Source organism: Heterodontus francisci, chromosome 12, assembly GCF_036365525.1.
Source record: "Heterodontus francisci isolate sHetFra1 chromosome 12, sHetFra1.hap1, whole genome shotgun sequence".
In the NCBI taxonomy this organism is placed as follows: Eukaryota; Metazoa; Chordata; class Chondrichthyes; order Heterodontiformes; family Heterodontidae; genus Heterodontus; species Heterodontus francisci.
In genome coordinates this window covers 55,063,542-55,075,950 of record NC_090382.1, presented here as the reverse complement: position 1 = coordinate 55,075,950, position 12,409 = coordinate 55,063,542, and the positions used below count along the sequence as shown (strand labels likewise).

Genomic DNA, 12,409 nt, shown 5'->3' with positions numbered 1-12,409 from the left:
ATCGTGACAGTACAGAACAGGATAGGTCCTTGGATAGAAAACAGACAATGAAAAATGAAAACTGGAAGCTTGTGTAAAATGGTCGATTAGAAGGACAAAGAGATTGGAAAGACATGGGGCTTCGTATGAGAGGGAATAGGGAGTTCCTGTAAATTCTTTGTATGAAATAGTTACACTTGGGTAGCAAAGTTTAGATTGAGCCTCTTTTGTTAAGTTGATTTTAAGTATAACTTCATAAACTTTAGGAATCAACCAGTGCTAACACAACATTGTTACGACCAGGTGAGAAAGGTGCCTTGGGGTCCCACTTAGCCTTCACCTGGTCTTACCATAACAGGGTTTAATTTTAAACACACCGTGTTTTTAGCTGCCCGTTGGTGAACCCTTGTTCACCACTTTCCAATTATAAGGTAAAGAAACCAGCACAAACAGGCTTTCTTAGATTTAAAGAAGAAAAGTTGAAATTTATTAAACCTAAATTTAAACTCTAATTCGGTTGACGCCTACGGATAAGCGACACTCCCAGGCTAGCATGCATATGCGATACACACATGCAAATGGAGACAGAAAAGAGCAGAAGAAAAATAAAGTGGAAAAGTTTGAGGCAATATCTGCAGAGGAGTTATTACGGTTCTTCGAGATCACTGCAGAGTCCTTGATTGTAGGTAGATCTTGCTTTTCGTTGGAGCCCAGTATTCTTCTTAAACCTTGTTCGCTGTAGGGGACTTTTCTCTCTAGGGTTCATGTGTCTTCATTGGATTCAGAGGCTTGTGAGAAAGAGATGGGAGCAGACAGGAGAGATCTTCAGTCCAGGAGCAAAGAGCTTCTGAGCTCAAACTCTGTACCAGTTCAAAAGAAAACCCTGGAACAGCCAGGTAGTCATGTGACCAGCTGGTCTAACCAGTCTTGGCCTTTGTGGATTGTATCCTCCTTAGCAGGCCCTGGAATGCGCTTCCTCACTTTTGATGTCTGTTAGTATGTAAATATTTTTTCCAGCCACGGCTAATCTGTTTAACAAGTCATTTCCTCGCTCCAACAACAGTTTAAAAATCAATGTTCATGACAAAATTAATGTGCCTCATTCTTGGCAGGTGGGGGCCGAGCATGACCGTATAGTACCAAAAATTGTGGTTACAGAAGGAAGCTATTTGGCCAAACATTCGGGTGCTAGAGACCCACTGGAGCTTTCTATTTTAATGTTTTCTTCCCCTGTATCATTTTAATACTTCGTGTTTATATAGTGCACTTTTGTATGTACCCCACTGTGCTGCCATTGCCACTTGGAGTAATGCGTTCACGTTTTAACGATCCTTTGCATGAAAAAAAAGCCTTTTTCTCCGCACCTTTTGCTTTTAGTACTATCCTAACGTTATGGACCCATATTACTGATTCGTCACTGAGTGGGAAAACTTTCATATTTGCCTCTGATTTGTCACTTTGCTTGTCAGACATCCATTATTGGATAAGCAGAGATGTCCTCCAGTTAAATATTGGGAAGACCAGTCATTGTCTTTGGATCCTACCACAAACTCCGTTCCCTAGCCACCGACTGGATCCTTCTCCATGGCCTCTGTATGTGATTGAACCAGAATGTTTGCCACTTTGATGTCCTATTTAATTCTGAGCTAAGCTTCTGACCCCTTTATCATTTGACATCGAGACCACCCGTATTCCGTAATATTACCTGTTTATATGCCTGCTTCAGCCAATCATGCTTTTGTTATCTCCACACTTGATGGCTCATATGCTATTAATTGTAGGCACATAGGGGCATTAACTGGGGATTCACTTGTGCCCCTATAAATAGACAGTGATTTGAACTGTGGTTGAGTTAGGAGGTGCTTGCCTGTAATCTGTAACTAAATAAATGATAAAAGTGTGTAAAGATTGTCTCCAGTTATATCCTTCACCAATTGGCTTTCTGCAATATAACATGGTAGGAGAGGATGGTTGTCTAAAGGTGAAGGTTGGAAGTTAAGACTCCCAAAATGATCTTTCTACTCCGAGCTCCGTCACGGCAAGAAGCAACCAGGGGGGCAGAGGAAACGCTACAAGGATGTCCTTAAAGTCTCCTGAAAAAATGACATCCCCACTGATTCGTGGGAATCTCTTGCCCGAGACCACCCAAAATGGAGAAGCATCTGCGACGGTGCCAGCCAGTTCAAACAACATCAACATGCCCAGGAAACAACCAAGTACAAACATTAGAGGGAGCGTTCAGAATTTCGAACATCCTATTCGCTCGCCTCACCAAACACCACCTGCCCCACCTGTGGCAGAGAGTGCGGATCCAGAATTGGATTATCCAGTCACCTAAGGATCCACAACCCTAGAGTGGAAGAAAGTCATCCTCTTTCTTGAGGGACTGTCGAAGATGATATCATGGACTTCAACAGATTGAATTGTGTCAGTGTTTTATACAATTTGGAGATCACTGGATCGGTAGGAGCATTTAAATTGCTGGGTTGTGCTAAGAGGTTTCATATGGACAGGATTCTGGTTCTAGAACCATAGAAAAATTACGGTGCAGAAGGAGACCATTCAGACCGTCGTGTCTGCGCCGGCTGAAAATAAAACTAGCTGCCCAAACTAATTCCACCTTCCAGCACATGCTTCATAATCTTGCAGGTTACAGCACATCAGGTGCATGTCCAGGTACCTTTTAAATGAGTTGAGGGTTTCTACCTCCATTGCCGTTCCTGGCAGTGAATTCCAGACACCCACCACCCTCTGGGTGAAAAAGTTTTTCCTCATGTTCCCTTGAATCCTTCTACCAATTATTTTAAATCTATGCCCCCTGGTAATTGACCTCTGCACTAGGGGAAACAGGTCCTTCCTGTCTACTCTATCTAGGCCCTTCATAATTTTGTACACCTCAATTAAGTCACCCCTCAGTCTCCTCTGTTCTAAGGAAAACAGCCCAAGCCTATCCAATCTTTCCTCATAGCTGCAACTTTCGAGCCCTGGCAACATTCTTGTAAATCTCCTCTGTACTCTCTCCAGAACAGTTATGTCCTTCCTGTAATGTGGTGACCAGAACTGTATGCAATTCTCCAGCTGTGGCCTAACCAGCATTTTATACAGTTTCCAGCATTATTTCCCTGCTTTTGTATTCTATATCTCTGCCAATAAAACAAAGCATTCCATGTGCCTTCTTCACCGCTGTATCTACCTGTCCTGCCACCTTCAGGGAGCTGTAGACATGCACTCCGAGGTGTCTCACTTCTGCTACTCGTCTCAATATCCTCCTGTTTATTGTATCTTCCCTTTCTTTGTTTGCCCTCCCCAAATGGAGGTTAGTACCGCAGCCTCACAGCTCCAGCGACCCGGGTTCAGTTCTGGGTACTGCCTGTGCGGAGTTTGCAAGTTCTCCCTGTGACCCCGTGGGTTTCCTCTGGGTGCTCCGGTTTCCTCCCACAGTCACAGACTTGCAGGTTGATAGGTAAATTGGCCATTGTAAATTGCCCCTCGTGTAGATAGGTGGTAGGAGAATGGTGGGGATGTGGTAGGGAATATGGGATTAATGTAGGATTAGTATAAATGGGTGGTTGTTGGTTGGCACAGACTCTGGCTGAAGGGCCTATTTCAGTGCTGTATCTCATAAATAAATAAATGCATTACCTCTCACTTCTCTGGATTGAATTACATTTGCCACTTTTCTGCCCACTCAGCCAAACCATTGATATCATTCTGGAGTCTACAGCTATCCTCTTCGCTCTCAAATACACGGTCAATTTTTGTGTCGTCAGCAAATTTCCCAATCATGCCTCCCACATTTAAGTCCAAATCATTCATATATACCACAAACAACAAGGGACCCAACATTGAGCCCTGTAGAACGCCACTGGAAACTGCTTTCCATTCGCAAAAACATTCATCGACTACTAACCTTTGTTTCCTGTCACTGAGCAAATTTTGCATCCAACTGCCACATTCCCCTGTAACCCATGAGCTTTAATTTTTTTGACCAGTCTGCCACTGCAGGACCTTGTCAAATGCCTGACTAAAATCCATGTAGACCGCATCCACTGCACTACCTTCATCAATCCTCCTCCTTCCTTGTTTTTAAGGAAGAGACAATCAAGTTAGTAAGACAGGACCTTCCCTTAACAAATCCATGCTAACTATCCCTGATTAATACGTGCCTTTCTAAGTGGCAGTTTATCCTGTCCCTCAGAATTGATTCTAATAATTTACCCACTACCAAGGTTGGACTGACTGGCCCATAATTATTTGGCCTATCCATCACACCCTTTTCAAACAATGGTATAACGTTCGTAGACCTCCAATCCTCTGGCACCTCACCCCTATCTAGTGAGGATTTGAAGATGATCCTCAGCGCATCTGCTATTTCCTCTCTGGCTTCCTTTAACAACCTGGGATGCAATCCATCCGGCCCTGGTGATTTATCCACTTTCAAGATGTCAGACCATCTAGTACTTCCCCTCATTATGCTTATCCTATCTAATATTTCACGCTCCTCTTTAACTACAATGTCTACATCAACCCTCTCCTTTGTGAATACAGAGACAAAAAACTAATTTAAAAACCCTGCCCACGTCTTCTGCATCCACGCATAAATCCCCTTGTCCATCTCTGATAGGCCCTACCCTTTCCTTAGTTATGCTCTTGCTGCTAATGCACTGATAAAGCATCTTCGGGTTTTCCTTGATTTTACCTGCCAATAATCTTTCATATCCCCTCTTTGCTTTTCTAATTTCCTTTTTTACTTCACCCCTGCACTTTCTGTACTCCTCTAGGCTTTGTAAAGTATTAAGATATTTGTGATTGTCATAAGCTTTCTTTTTCTGCTTTAACTTGCCCTGTGTACTTCTAGATTTGGCAGTACCCTTAATCTTTGTGGGGACATGTGCCTGTAGAACCTCGCTTTTGAATGCCTCTCACTGGTTTGCTACTGATTTTCCTTCAAGTAGTTGTATCCGGTCCACTTTTGCCAGATCACCTCTGTTCCGTAAAATTTGCCTTCCCCCAATTTAGAACTTTTACTCCTGTTTTATCTTTGTCCTTTTCCATGATTATTCTAAAACTAACTGTATTATGGTCACTATCTCCAAAATGGCCACCCACTGCCACTTCATCCACTTGCCCAGCTTCATTACCGAAGACTAAATCTAGAATTGCACGCCCTCTCTTTGGGCTTGTTACGTACTGGCTAAAAAAGTTCTCTTGAATGCAATTTAAGAATTTTGTGCCGTCTGTGCCCGTCACACTGTTTGTATCCCAGTTGATATTAGGGTAACTGATGTTTGATTCTCAGACAGAGTGTCCCTGTTGGATCAGATGTCTGCTGCCTTGAAAAAATTCCTGAGGAAACGGTCATTTCCTTCAACCTTCATGAAACAAATGGGACATTCCGTGCTGACACACAGAATAGAGGTCTCAATAATTCAGATTTGAAAAATGTCCATATACTGGACACAGGCATCAATACAATGGAAGGATTAAAGACAGGCAGAATGAGGATGAAAGCACCTTTAGCATATCTGGCTATTATAGCCAAAGACCGAATTGGAACAAAATGAATCTGTGGAATGCCCAAGGAACAGTTAATAGGTCCTTCAGGTGTGACTCCGTATTATGCAGTAAACTTCTCAAAGCGGAGAGGCAGGATCCTTGAAATGACATGATGAGAATTCTGAGGAAGAGAATGAAGATAATGATGAATTGGAACAAATTGTACTGGTCACAAGGAGTTATAGTCCTGTAATAAATGTGTTGGTCGCAGACTCCATTAACGTTGCAGTGCTGAATAGTGCTTGTACTTCAATGGTATGTGGAACAGATTGCTTGACGTTATCTTGATTCACGAAGTAGTGAGGATCGATGTAAGAGTAAAGGATATAAAAGTACTGCTTGCTTTAGGTTTGGAGATGCCAATACACTAAAGAGAGTTGTGTGAAATAGCTGGAGTAAGCCATTTTTTAAGTACTGATGTAGTCTCTACTGTGATAGCTATGCTATTGAGTAAACCTTCTATGAAACTTGGCATGTGACATGATGGCATGATAAGGTGAGTATTTTTGGAAAGTCATTGGATCTGCAGTTTTCCCTTTAAAAAAAAACTGATCTTAAGTGTTGGGACAAGTATTAATGGCATCAGGTGATCAGAATCAGAGGGGAAAAAAAACATTTGTCCGAAAATTACACTGACAATTTGCTCACCCTCCTTCTCAGATATCCTGCTAAGAGTTGAAGATGTGGTTGGTAAAGAGTATATAAGGCTAATAGAAGAGATTAGTGGGAAGTGTGAAATCTGTCAAATGTGTTGAAGGATGTTGCCATGTCCTATCGTAAGCCTTCCATTAGCATGTGACTTTAATGAGATCATTGCCATGGATCTAAAGGTATGGGACAAAAGACAAATATTTTCATTCTACATTTTGTAGACCTGGTGACTAAATTTAGTCTTTCTACAATAACACTTAGTAAGGACAAAAGGATTATTATAGACAAAACCATGGAAACATGGATAGGAAGTGAACTTGGGGTACCAGCGAAGTTTCTGACTGATGATGGAGAGAAATTTGCCAATGAAGAGTTCAGAGACATGTGAAAACATGAACATCAGGCTCATGAATACTGCAGCTGAAAGTTCTTTCAGCAATGGACTTTAAAAGGAATCGTGCAGTGATCGATTAATACTGCATAAAATTTTACGTGATCAACCAGACTGCACGTTGACAACTGTGCTGGCATGGGCAGTTCATGCAAAGAATTCACTCCAGAATATTGTGTATGGGCGAAAACCCGAATTGCTTTCTGTCCTGTGTGATAGACCTCCTGCTCTAGAAGGTACCATTTTTACAGTTAGTACCACTTTTTCAGTACATTTGAATGTTTTACTTGCAGGGAGTCAGGCTTTCATCAAGACTGAGCTTTCTGAAAAAAATTAGGAGAGTAATGAGGCATCGTATAAGACCATCTGCGATAGAATTTAATTCAGGAGATTTGATGCATTACAAAAGAGAGGGTCATAGGGAATGGAAAGGCCTGGGTAAGGTTGTGATGGCAAGACTACTCATCAAACATGGCAATCAAGCTATTAAGGTTCATTCCACGCAATTAATGGTGAAATCTCAGACTTTTAGCAGCTGGTAGAAATAAATGGGGCATCGTGCACCTCAGACAGTCATATGTTTTGTGATGAAGGCCCTGAGGAACAGAATCTGATAGATCTAGGGCTGGATAGTGGTAATGAGTGATCATGACAGAGCAATCACATCCAATGGCCAATTGCCCAGTGTGGGTACACGGGTGACAAATATTCCAGAGGGATTGAGTACATAAAGGGGTGTAACAATTATGAGATGTGCAGGAAAAGCTATTGGCAAGTTTTAATATTGGTTGAATGTTCAGGATGATGGCCAAGAAGCGAGGTCCATAGACTGACAGAATGGGGTGAAAGAATGGCGAATAAGAAAACACAGTGCAAGTACTGATAGTGGGTCTGTAAGTGACTCTTGCATCAGGAAGTGATCACATACCAAACAGAGCGCCTCCAATAGTGCAAGCGGAAGATATTGCAGGACTAGTCCTGACACACACAATGCAAGTAGAGGCCATTGCTTGAATAGACCAGGCAATGAAATATAGGCCACAGATCAGTCACACCAGATAACTCGAAGCTGAAATCCTTACGATTGTGAAATTTTGGTGGCTGCCAATAAACTTGATCAAGTAATGAAAGGTAAAACATAGGGAATGAGATAGTTAGAGTTTGGAGTTTATTCTAAAGTACTACATTAAGGGGAAAACAGATTTGTCACATTGGTAGATTTGTACTGAAAAAGTCCTTGCATGTGGTGCTTGTAAGGTTAAAGAGAGGCTATTCATATTCATATATGAATATTCATGGGCGGGTAGATCAATTGACGTAAAAGCCACAATTCTGTGGGATGATGCTTTTTAGTTAGAAGTGTTCTGAAACTGCCCAAAGCGGCAGCACATGCAGGAGGAAAACTATGGAGACTAAACAAATGTGGCTGTGGCCTGACTGGTGCTTCCAGGGTATGGTATTTTACAGTCAGATCTATTTTGCTGAAAATCTGTGGTGTTCCAGTAAAAGCAGATCCTGCGCGAACTCTTCTTGGTGTCAAAGGAAAACTTGCAAGCATCTTCATGATCATTGTTGATTTCTTATGGAGTGGTGCTGTGGAATTTGAGATGTTAAGATTAGAGTAGAATTTAAAATTAGGAGTCTGACTTGTGGGGTTTTATTGGTTTAGATATTAAGCAGAGGAGGTCTGGAATAACCAAATCAACCCATCGTGTTTAGAGAATATTACTCCCATTCCAGTTAATCATGCTAGGTCCTCACAGAAAGATGATATATCTAAAGAATGGACAGAGCAATTGTGAAGCTTGATTGGGCACTCAGACTAGATCAGATGCGAGTTTTGATGTGTTGGAGTTTAGTGCTAGGATGAAACCCCTAAAATTGAGAATGTTTGAGGGCAAATATAATATTAAAAGAAAATAAAAGCAAAATACTGCAGATGCTGGAAATCTGAAATTTAAACAGTACTGGAAATACTCAGCAGGTCAGGCAGCATCTGTGGAGAAAAAAGCAGAGTTAACGTTTCAGGTCTGTGACCTGACCTGAAATGTTAACTCTGCTGCTCTCTCCGCAGCTGCTGCCTGACCTGCTGAGTATTTCTAGCACTTTCTGTTTTCATTTGAAAGAAAATAAATCTGGAGAAACGCATACTACAGTTCCCATCCTTAGGTGACCCATAGAACATGAAACGAGTCATTTTTAGCAGTGCTTCCATGCTAATCTTCCTGATGGGTATTCCAGTGCAGCTGGTTTCATATTTTAATGGGTAAAAATGGGTAATGTCCCTTAGCTTGGGAAACTAAGAAAATAGAGTTTTTAAAAAGTATTTTGGCTGCTGAAACACTGGCTGTTGTGGAGGCAGTGGATGTGGGATTCTGTTGTCAAATATTTTAAGTGAAATTCAGTACAATGGGAATAATGAAGATAGTATACCCATTGAATGTTTTGTAGATAATCGTTCATTATGGGATAACATACGCTCTATGAAAAGTGAGAGTGAGAAAAGGTTATGGATTGATATTGGGAACATTGGAGCAGGCGTAGGCCATTCAGCCCATCGAGCCTGCCCCACCATTCAATATGATCATGGCTGATCATCTGCTTCAATGCCTTTTTCTCTCACTATCCCCAGATCCCTTTCTGTCATTGCTATTTAGAAATCTGTCATTCTCCACTTTAAACATACTCAATGACTGAGCTTCCACAGCCCTCTAGGGTAGAGAATTCCACAGATTCACAACCCTCTGAGTAAAGAAATTTCTCCTCATCTCTGTCCTAAGTGGCTTCCCCCTAATTTTGAAATTGTAGCCCTGGGTTCTAGACTCCCTAACCAGGGGAAACATCTTATCTGCATTTACCCTGTCTATCCCTTTCAGTATACTGTACATTTCAATGAGATCACCTCCATTCTTCAGAACTCTAGAGAATACAGGCCCAGTTTCCCCAATTTCTCTCCATAGGACAGTCCCGTCATCCCGGGAACAAGTCTGGTGAACCTTCGCACCCCTTTTATGGCAATAATATCCTTCCTAAGGTAAGGGGACCAGAACTGCATACAGTATTCCAGGTGCAGTCTAACCAAGGTTCTATACAATTGAAGCATGACTTCACTACTCCTGTACTCAAATCCTCTTGCGATAAAGGGTAACATACCATTAGCCTTCCTAATTGCTTGCTGCACCTGCATGGTCACTTTGTGACTTATTGACAAGGACACCCAGGTCCATTTGTACATCTACACTTCCTAATCTCTTACCATTTAAGAAATACTCTGTACATCTATTCCTCCTACCAAAATGGATAAGCTCACATTTTTCCACATCATATTCCTTCTGCCACATTCTTGCCCGTTCACTAAGTCTGTCCAAATCCCCTTGAAGCCGCTTTGCATCTTCCTCACAGCACACATTCCCACCTAGTTTTGTGTCATCTGCGAACTTGGAAATATTACATTTGGTCCCCACATCCAAATCATTGATATATATTGTGAACAGCTGGGACGCAAGTACTGATCTTTGGGTTATCCCTGCGAGAATGACCCGTTTATTCCTATTTTCTGTTTGCTGCCTGTTAACCAGTCCTTAATCCATGCCAGTATATTTCCTCCTATCCCAAGTGCTTTAATTTTGCTAACCAATCTCCTGTGGGGGCCGCCTTAAAATCCAAGTATATCACGTCCACTAACTGCCCTTTATCAATTCTGTTAGTCACATCCTCAGAAAACTCCCAACAGGTTCGTCAAACATGATTTCCCATTCATAAATCCATGTTGACTATGCTCAATCAGATCATTATTATCCAAGTGTCCTTTTTTTTAATTCATTCATGGGATATGGGCGTCGCTGGCCAGGCCAGCATTTATTGCCCATCCCTGTTTGCCCTTGAGACAGTTTATTCATTTATCACATCCTTAGTTCCCAGTTTTCTCTCTTCCTCCCTTCTTAAATAGTGGGGTAACATTTGCTAACTTCCATTCCACAATCTACAGAATACTGGAAGATGATCACCAATGCATCCACTATCTCCATAGCTACCTCTTTCAACACTCTGGGATGTAGAATATCAGGTCCTGGGGACTTATCAACCTTCAACCCCATTAATTTCTCCAATAAAACCTTCTAATACTAATTTCCTTCAATTCCTCATTCTCCCAAGTCCCTTAGATCTCTAATTTTGGGAGATTTCTTGTATCTTCCTCAGTGAAGACATACACAAAATAATCATTTCGCTTCTCTCTCATTTCTCTATTCTCCATTATAAAATCTCCTGACTCTGTCTGTAATGGACCCACATTGGTCTTATCTAAACGTTTCCTTTTTACATACCTATAGAAGCTTTTACAGTCCGTTTTTATGTTTTTTGCTAGTTTAATTTCATATTCTATTCTCCCTTTCTTTATCAGTTTCTTGGTCCTCCTTTGCTGTATTCTAAAATCCTCCCAATCCTCAGGTTTACTATTTCTGGCATTTTCTTTTAATCTTGTGCAATCCTGAACTTCCTTTGTTAGCAATGGTTGACTGCCTTTACTTTTGGGGTTTTTGTGCCTTGAAGGAATGTATAGTTGCTGTAAACTATGCAATAATTCTTTGCATTCTGTCCATTGTCTGTGCATTGTCATACCTTTTAATGTATTTTCCCAATCCACCTCAACCAATTTGCCCCTCATACCTTCATAATTTCCTTTGTTCAAATTTAACACCCTGGCTTCAGATTGAACTACCTTACTTTCAATCATAATGTTAAATTCTGTCATGTTATAGTCTCTCATCCCTGAAGGTACTTTTCTTCTTCTTTGGCCTCCTTGTCTCGAGAGCCAATGGGTAAGCACCTGGAGGTGGGCAGTGGTTTGTGAAGCAGCGCCTGGAGTGGCTATAAAGGCCAATTCTAGAGTGACAAACACTTCCACAAGTGCTACAGATAAAATTGGTTGTCGGGGCTGTTACACAGTTGGCTCTCTCCTTGCATTCTGTCTTTTTTCCTGCCAACTGCTAAGTCTCTTCGACTCGCCACATTTTAGCCCTGCCTTTATGGCTGCCCACCAGCTCTGGCGATCGCTGGCAACTGACTCCCACGACTTGTGTTCAATGTCACAGGACTTCATGTCGCGTTTGCAGACGTCTTTAAAGTGGAGACATGGACGGCCGGTGAGTCTGATACCAGTGATGAGCTCGCTGTACAATGTGTCCTTGGGGATCCTGTCATCTTCCATGCGGCTCACATGGCCAAGCCATCTCAAGAGCCGCTGGCTCAGTAGGGTGTATATGCTGGGGATGTTGGCTGCCTCGAGGGCTTCTGTGTTGGAGATACGGTCCTGCCACCTGATGCCAAGGATTCTCCAGAGGCAGCGAAGCTGGAATGAATTGAGACGTCACTCTTGGCTGACCTGCGTTGTCCAGGCCTCGCCGTAGAGCAAGGTACTGAGGACACAGGCTTGAAACACTCGGACTTTTGTGTTCCGTGTCAGTGCGCCATTTTCCCACACTCTCTTGGCCAGTCTGGACATAGCAGTGGAAGCCTTTCCCATGTGCTTGTTGATTTCTGCTTTGAGAGACAGGTTACTGGTGATGGTTGAGCCTAGGTAGGTGAACTCTTGAACCACTTCCAGAACGTGGTCGCTGATATTGATGGATGAGCATTTCTGATGTCCTGTCCCATGATGTTCGTTTTCTTGAGGCTGATGGTTAGGCCAAATTTGTTGCAGGCAGCCGCAATCCTGTCGATGAGTCTCTGCAGACACTCTTCAGTGTGAGATGTTAAAGCAGCATCGTCAGCAAAGAGGAGTTCCCTGATGAGGACTTTCCGTACTTTGGTCTTCGCTCTTAGACGGGCAAG

The 12,409-nt window shown here is 42.2% G+C and overlaps 1 protein-coding gene across 2 annotated transcripts in view; it reads left to right on the top strand.

Moving 5' to 3' along the window:
• fbxo38 (F-box protein 38) overlaps nucleotides 1–12,409 on the top strand; it is a 134,742-nt gene that overhangs the window by 16,527 nt on the left and 105,806 nt on the right. The gene's annotated exons all lie outside the window — the stretch shown is intronic.